The following is a 6,555-nucleotide window of genomic DNA, read 5'->3' as shown; positions in this document are numbered from 1 at the left end:
GGATCCTGAGGGATTCGCCAAACCGTTAATCCTTAATCATCTCTTTTCCCTTATGCGCCGAGCTGGTGTCTTCTCCTCCTTTTCAGAGCCGATTTGCTTTGATCTGCTTAGCCTTGTTTGCACTCGGTCTCCCGTCAAAGGGACAGCAGTTACCTTGTCCTTGTCTTTTTCTTTGGAACAGCAACTCGGACCTCGTTTTCACCCCTTCCTGCACGAGAGAATGACAATTGTTAGCGGTTAAGTCTTGCATATTAATCTCACATGTTTTGTTATAATTCTTTATTGTTTTCCAATTTCATGATGCAAAAAGGTTTACAAGTTATATGAAAAGCCACTGAAATGATTATCAAAAACATACCTTTTTAGTACTCCACACCATCTAGCAAACAAGCTTGACTTATTGCAAAGGATTACCATCTGGCGAATAGGCTTGACTTAATGCAAAAGTAAAGATGTGATTTTGGGCAAATCTATTTATGGTCCTTAAGTTTCCTTTTGTTATTGTTAGTGGATTTTTGCCATTACCATCTAGCCAACAAGCTTGACTTATTGCAAAGGATTACCATATGGGAAATAGGCTTGACTTAATGCAAAAGTAAAGATGTGATATTTACAATTTTATCAATCTAAAGAGATTCTTGCAAATTTTAATTGAGAGCTATAAATATCTAAGTTATGTGTATTTCCCTCTGATAGAAAGTGGAGGAATTGTAGTAATGCCTCATATTGGATAACTTATATATATATATATATATATATATATATATATATATATATATATATATAATAGAAGGTTTAAGAAAAGAGGGTGTATAAACCCGAGAAATTGAAGGAATTATATTCATGCGTGGTTTTGGATAAAAGAAAAAATTATCTAATAGCATAGTCAAACCTCTCTTGGTGTTGATATTGAAGGAAGGTTTAAGAAAAGAGGTTGTACAAACCCAAGAAATTGGAGGAATTATAGTAATGCCTCGTATGGGATAAAAGGAAAAATTATCTAATAGCATAGTCAAACCTCTCTTGGTGTTGATATTGAAGGTTTAAGAAAAGAGAGTGTACAAACCCTAAGTGCATAAACTTCTTTTTAATGATTGACACTCCCAACATTGAATTTGTAATCTATATTATTCATTATTTATAGTCATATTAACACAACAAAATACTTTAATACTTAAATGAATAATGAATGTGTAAACATAGTTATTGTAAATTTTATTTTATTTTATTTTTTATTAATGAAAATTTTATTTTATCTCTTAATGAATTACATAATAATTTTGTTTTAATAAATTGAAAATTTGTAAAATTTGAATTTCATATTTTAATTAAAATGTTATATTACATTTTTATTTAAATTTAATTTAGAATTAAACATAAATTTAATAACTTGAGCTTTTATATAATATTAACAAACTTAAATCACTTATTATTATAAACTTGATTTTATTTGGTAAATATTATATTTAAAAAAGAGATTTAGTTTATATATATATATGAATGAGTGCATTTAAATTTCAATTACTATATAACATAGTCATTTTTACATATTGTTAAATAAAAATATTAATAATTTAAAGTTAAACAAAATACAATAGTTATATTTCATCTCATATATTTATCAAAAATTTAAAATTAAAACTTTTAAAGTGTATATTATATATATATATATATATATAATTTGGTTATAAATTATATAACATATTATAAACAATTAAACAAATATTATATATTTATTTAGATCGTCTTAAATAATATATTTTTATCAAAATTCTATAAATAAGTTTTTAGTTCTAATTAATGATAATAAAATAATATCAAATTTTAAATAAAATATATTAATTAATATTAGTAAGATATATAATTTAAATTTGGTATATCTTAATAATATTAATTAATAGATTTTACTTAAATTTTGAAATTATTTTATTATGATTAATTAATATGATACTACTATTAAAATAAAATTATGAAATTTAACAAAATATAAGTAGAAATTTACAATGGGCTATATTTACAATGGATTGGTGGCAAAACTTGAAAAGAAACAACATATTTACAATTTGCAGACCATATTTACAATAGATTGAGGGCAAAAGTTGGAAAGAAACAACATATTTACAATTGACTATATTACAATAAACAACATATTTACAGTGGACTATATTTACAATGGATTGTGGGCAAAACTTGAAAAGAAACAACATATTTACAATGGACTATATTACAATCTATTGCGGGCAAAACTTGAAAAGAAACAACATATTTACAATTTGCAGAGTATATTTACAATCGATTGCAGTCAAAAGTTGGAAAGAAACAACATATTTACAATTGACTATATTACAATCGATTGCGCGCAAAAGTTGGAAAGAAACAACATATTTACAATGGATGAAACAACATATTTACAATTGACTATATTACAATCTATTGCGGGCAAAACTTGAAAAGAGACAACATATTTACAATTTGCAGACCATTTTTCTGCCCAAAACTTCCATGCACGCAAAACTTGAAAAGAAACATCATATTTACAATTGACTATATTTACAATCGATTGCGGGCAAAACTTGAAAAGAAACAACATATTTACAATTTGCAGACCATTTTTCTGCCCAATACTTCCATGCACGCAAAACTTGAAAAGAAACAGCATATTTACAATTGACTATATTTACAATCGATTGCGGGCAAAACTTGAAAAGAAACAACATATTTACAATCTTGAAAAGAAACAACATATTTACAATTTGCAGGCTATTTTTCTGCCCAAAACTTTCATACACGCAAAACTTGAAAAGAAACATCATATTTACCATTGACTATATTTACAATCGATTGCGGACAAAAGAAACAACATATTTACAATCGATTGCGGGCAAAACTTGAAAAGAAACAACAGATTTACAATTTGCAGACTATTTTTCTGCCCAAAACCTCCATCCACGCAAAACTTAACATATTTACAATTGCATATATTTTGTTCGGCACTGGCACTGCATTATTTTTATGCCGAACCTGATCGGCCAGGCGCCATCATTGTAATAAAAGGGCGCGGCATAGGCCTAGAAATAGGCATAGGCATAGAAATATGAGGAATATAATTAGAGACAGCAACATTGGAGGCGCCGCCAGCATTGTCTGTTCGTTACTGGATATAATTACTTTTTCGTCTATGAGTTGCACCCATTCGGCAGCGCTGGGAATTCCAGCTTGCACGACGAACAGAAGATAAAAACCAGGTGGAGCGAAGGCCCCATTAGGTGGAGCCTTAACGGTAACCTCATAACTGTCCTTGGAAAGCCGCACAACCTCAACGATCTGCAGTCTGAGCAGCCTCTGATTCATGGAATAACTATGAGTGTTGAACGAGGGCGCCAGAATTGTGACAGAGATGCTCTCTTTTTCTTCAGCGGCCAAGCTTTCCACGTGAAAACTAAATGTGTAGCGACGATCATAGCCCATGGCAGATGGAAAGGAAAGGATAAAGGGCCGATGGGCATCATGCTCTGGTGCCAGATACGGGGGAGAAAACGCTTCCAAGCTGAGGTCTGTAAAGTTGTAGTCAATATCCATGGAATTACTGCCGCCCACAAGAACGCGGCCATCCGGGAGAATGTGGCAACTAGAATGGTAGAGCCTGGGAGTCGCGGAGGGGGTGAGCACCTGGAAACGAAGAGGAGGAGGACTGGACGGCCTGTAAAGAAGAGGATAAAGGACGGGGTCCTGGGCCTTACCCCAACCCGCAGAGCCCTTGGAAGCTCCGTTCAGTATCAAAACGTCACCAGTTGGGAGAAGAAGCATGTCCCCCATTACCCTGGGCATGGGCATGCTCTCCATCTGCCAATGTGGATCCGGATCGGTGAACCTCAGACGTCCGCAGGTGTCGGAGGCGGTAAGGAAATTCCCTCGGGTCGCCTCAGAATAGGAAGACTCAGCTCCCCCGCCGCAGATCAGCACTTCCGCGTCTCCTGCTCCCTGATCCAATGGGAGGAGAACCGAGGAGCCAGAGGTGGGGTAGTTCCTGGAGTATCCGGGCATGTCAGGGTAGCGCCGCACCACGCGGTTGTTTACATAGTCCAACAGAATGGATTTGAATTTCCAGAATACAAACAGATTGCCGTCGGGCGCAAGGTGGACGAACGGATAAAGATTGTTCGACTGATCATCTTCTGAATCTTCAACCAACGGAAACTTGTAGACCAATCCGCTTTGGTTCTTTGGGACGAACTCGTAGTTGAACTGCCCCCGCCCGCCGACGACGATGATTCTCCCATCCGGCAGAATATGATCCGTTGCGTAACAGCGCCCGTTTGCCAGCCCCTCTGGGATTTCCATCCAATCGGCGCCGGCGCAAGTCCCTGCATATTCTCTCACTGTTCGATCTGCGTGGTTAGCACCACCGGTCTGGATCAAGCGACCGTCCGGCGCCATCGCCCCAGAAGAACACCATGTGTCCGTCTCAAGTTTGAGGGGGCGGACCTGGTTCGTATCCAAATCCAACTCCACAGAATTAGTCGGTAAAGACGTGTTATCAGTACTGTCAGATATAAGGATAACCTTGTTGCTGCTGGGAAGTAGGGCCATGTGCATGGCGCACACACCCGAGTTCTCAACGACAACCTCCCATCTCCCGTCTCCGCCTTCAGCTTCCGCCGCTGCCACTGAAATCAGCAAAAACAGCAACAATACCCACATCACCATCAGAGAAATCAACTTCCCCCAACGCTTTTTCATATTCATGGATGCCCAAATCAAATCAGACACTCTTTTCCAATGCAATGCAATGTAATATCTGTATACACGTAAATCCAATCCGAGCTCTGGTTCGCTTCTGCTGTGTTACCGATAATAATTGAAGTTAACCCTCTTCACACGTCCCATTTATATTACCTTCACAAAAAAATTACCGTTTATTTGACTTGGTTTGACCAAGTCTTCCATTCCCAGAAAAATAAAATTTAATTTCACCGCCATTCGATAACGTTTATCGATTTGTGGCTCTTCCCATTTTACGTTATCCCTTTATGGCTCTTTTTGTTTTATTTATTTAAAAATCGATTTATGGCTCTTCCTATCTTATTTGTTTAAAAATAGATTTATGGCTCTTCTTATTTTATTTATTTAAAATTATTTCTATCATCGAATTTAAGTTGCTGTGATCCATATCAATTTTGAGAAGAATCTTGGACGAAAATCAAATAAAGATAATTTTGTTGATGCATTTTGAACCAACCAGTTTGGTTCATCGTCAGGACAAGTTGAATGAGCCGATCTTGCAATGCATTATAAATAGATCGGGCAGAATATCTAGGTAACGGCTAGAATCATGACAGCTTTAATTTCTTTATTATTATTAACTAATTTATGTTATTTTCATTTCTTTATTATTATTAACTAATTTATGTTATTTTCATTTCTTTATTATTATTAACTAATTTTTTAGATTGATCATAAAAAAATTAATAAAGTGGTTCACATACTTAAGGATGTTATTTTTTACTTTATGATTTGATAGATTGTTTTTTTCTTTTAATTTAAATAATAAAAAGTTTATGTATAGATTCATGTTTTTTTTTCAATTTAAATAATAATAAGTTTATGTATAGATGAATGATTTGTGATTTAAAATTTATTAAAATTATGGATAAAGTAGTTAATCAACACATATTATTACATTCCATGTTATGGATTATGATTTAATACATTAGTATTTTGTAGACTAAGGATTAGAGTTTAACGTGTTATCAAATTAACTTAAAGGTCAATGTTTGTGATTAAAAATTATGGATTAAAATAGTTAATCAACAAAGGTTACTACATTCAATGTTATGGATTATGATTTGATGTAATAGAACTTTCTAAACTAAGGATTAGAGTTGAACATATTATCAAATTTAGTTAAACATCAATGCTTAATTTAATAATTTAGAAGCTATGTGTCTCGATTAGTTAGGAAACATGTATATGTTCTAGACTATGTTCAAATCTTGACAACCCTAAACCATCAACCTATTAAGAATAAATTTGAGTTTCTTTATACTTGTCCTTTTTCATGTTTGAAATAAGCATTATTCCTAACTCCAAAAAATGACTATCACATTGAAAGGAACATAAAGAAATTGGAACTTATTCTCAACTTGCATGTGTCTCCTTGTAAGAAATTGGAGTTGCTGTAGTACTACTATATTTTTCGCATCGAGGTGGGGGGCATGGGGCATGTGACTTTTGAGCCTAGAGAGCAACATGAACAAGTTACACTTCGGAATTAGGACATACTTCTACTAACCAAGTCAAGGTTTTTGCATTATTTTAAGAACTCAATCTAGAAGACTTGAAAGGCATAGCCAACCTGACCATCATCAAATATTCTATGATCATCCTTCAACACTTCTTTGTAAGATCTTTTCATAGGGACATCGAACTTAAAATAATATTTAGAAGGACCTATCTTGTAACAAAAAGGGTTTCTATTTATTCAGTGTTCCATGTTCTCTGATTCAGAAATAAGAAATATGAGAAATAGTTAAACAAGGCACAAATTTGTCTAGG

The 6,555-nt window shown here is 34.0% G+C and overlaps 1 pseudogene; it reads right to left on the bottom strand.

Annotated features, from left to right (window-relative positions):
- Positions 1–3,039: 3,039 nt before the first annotated feature.
- On the bottom strand, positions 3,040–4,746 carry LOC149221646 (aldehyde oxidase GLOX pseudogene; annotated as a pseudogene).
- Between the last annotated feature and the right edge of the window lie 1,809 nt (positions 4,747–6,555).

This window comes from Pinus tabuliformis, chromosome Q (assembly GCF_031772625.1).
Source record: "Pinus tabuliformis cultivar Carrire ecotype Pingquan chromosome Q, CPIR1, whole genome shotgun sequence".
Lineage (NCBI taxonomy): Eukaryota > Viridiplantae > Streptophyta > Pinopsida > Pinales > Pinaceae > Pinus > Pinus tabuliformis.
The sequence above is the reverse complement of the archived record's forward strand: the minus strand, read 5'-3'. Positions and strand labels throughout refer to the sequence as shown.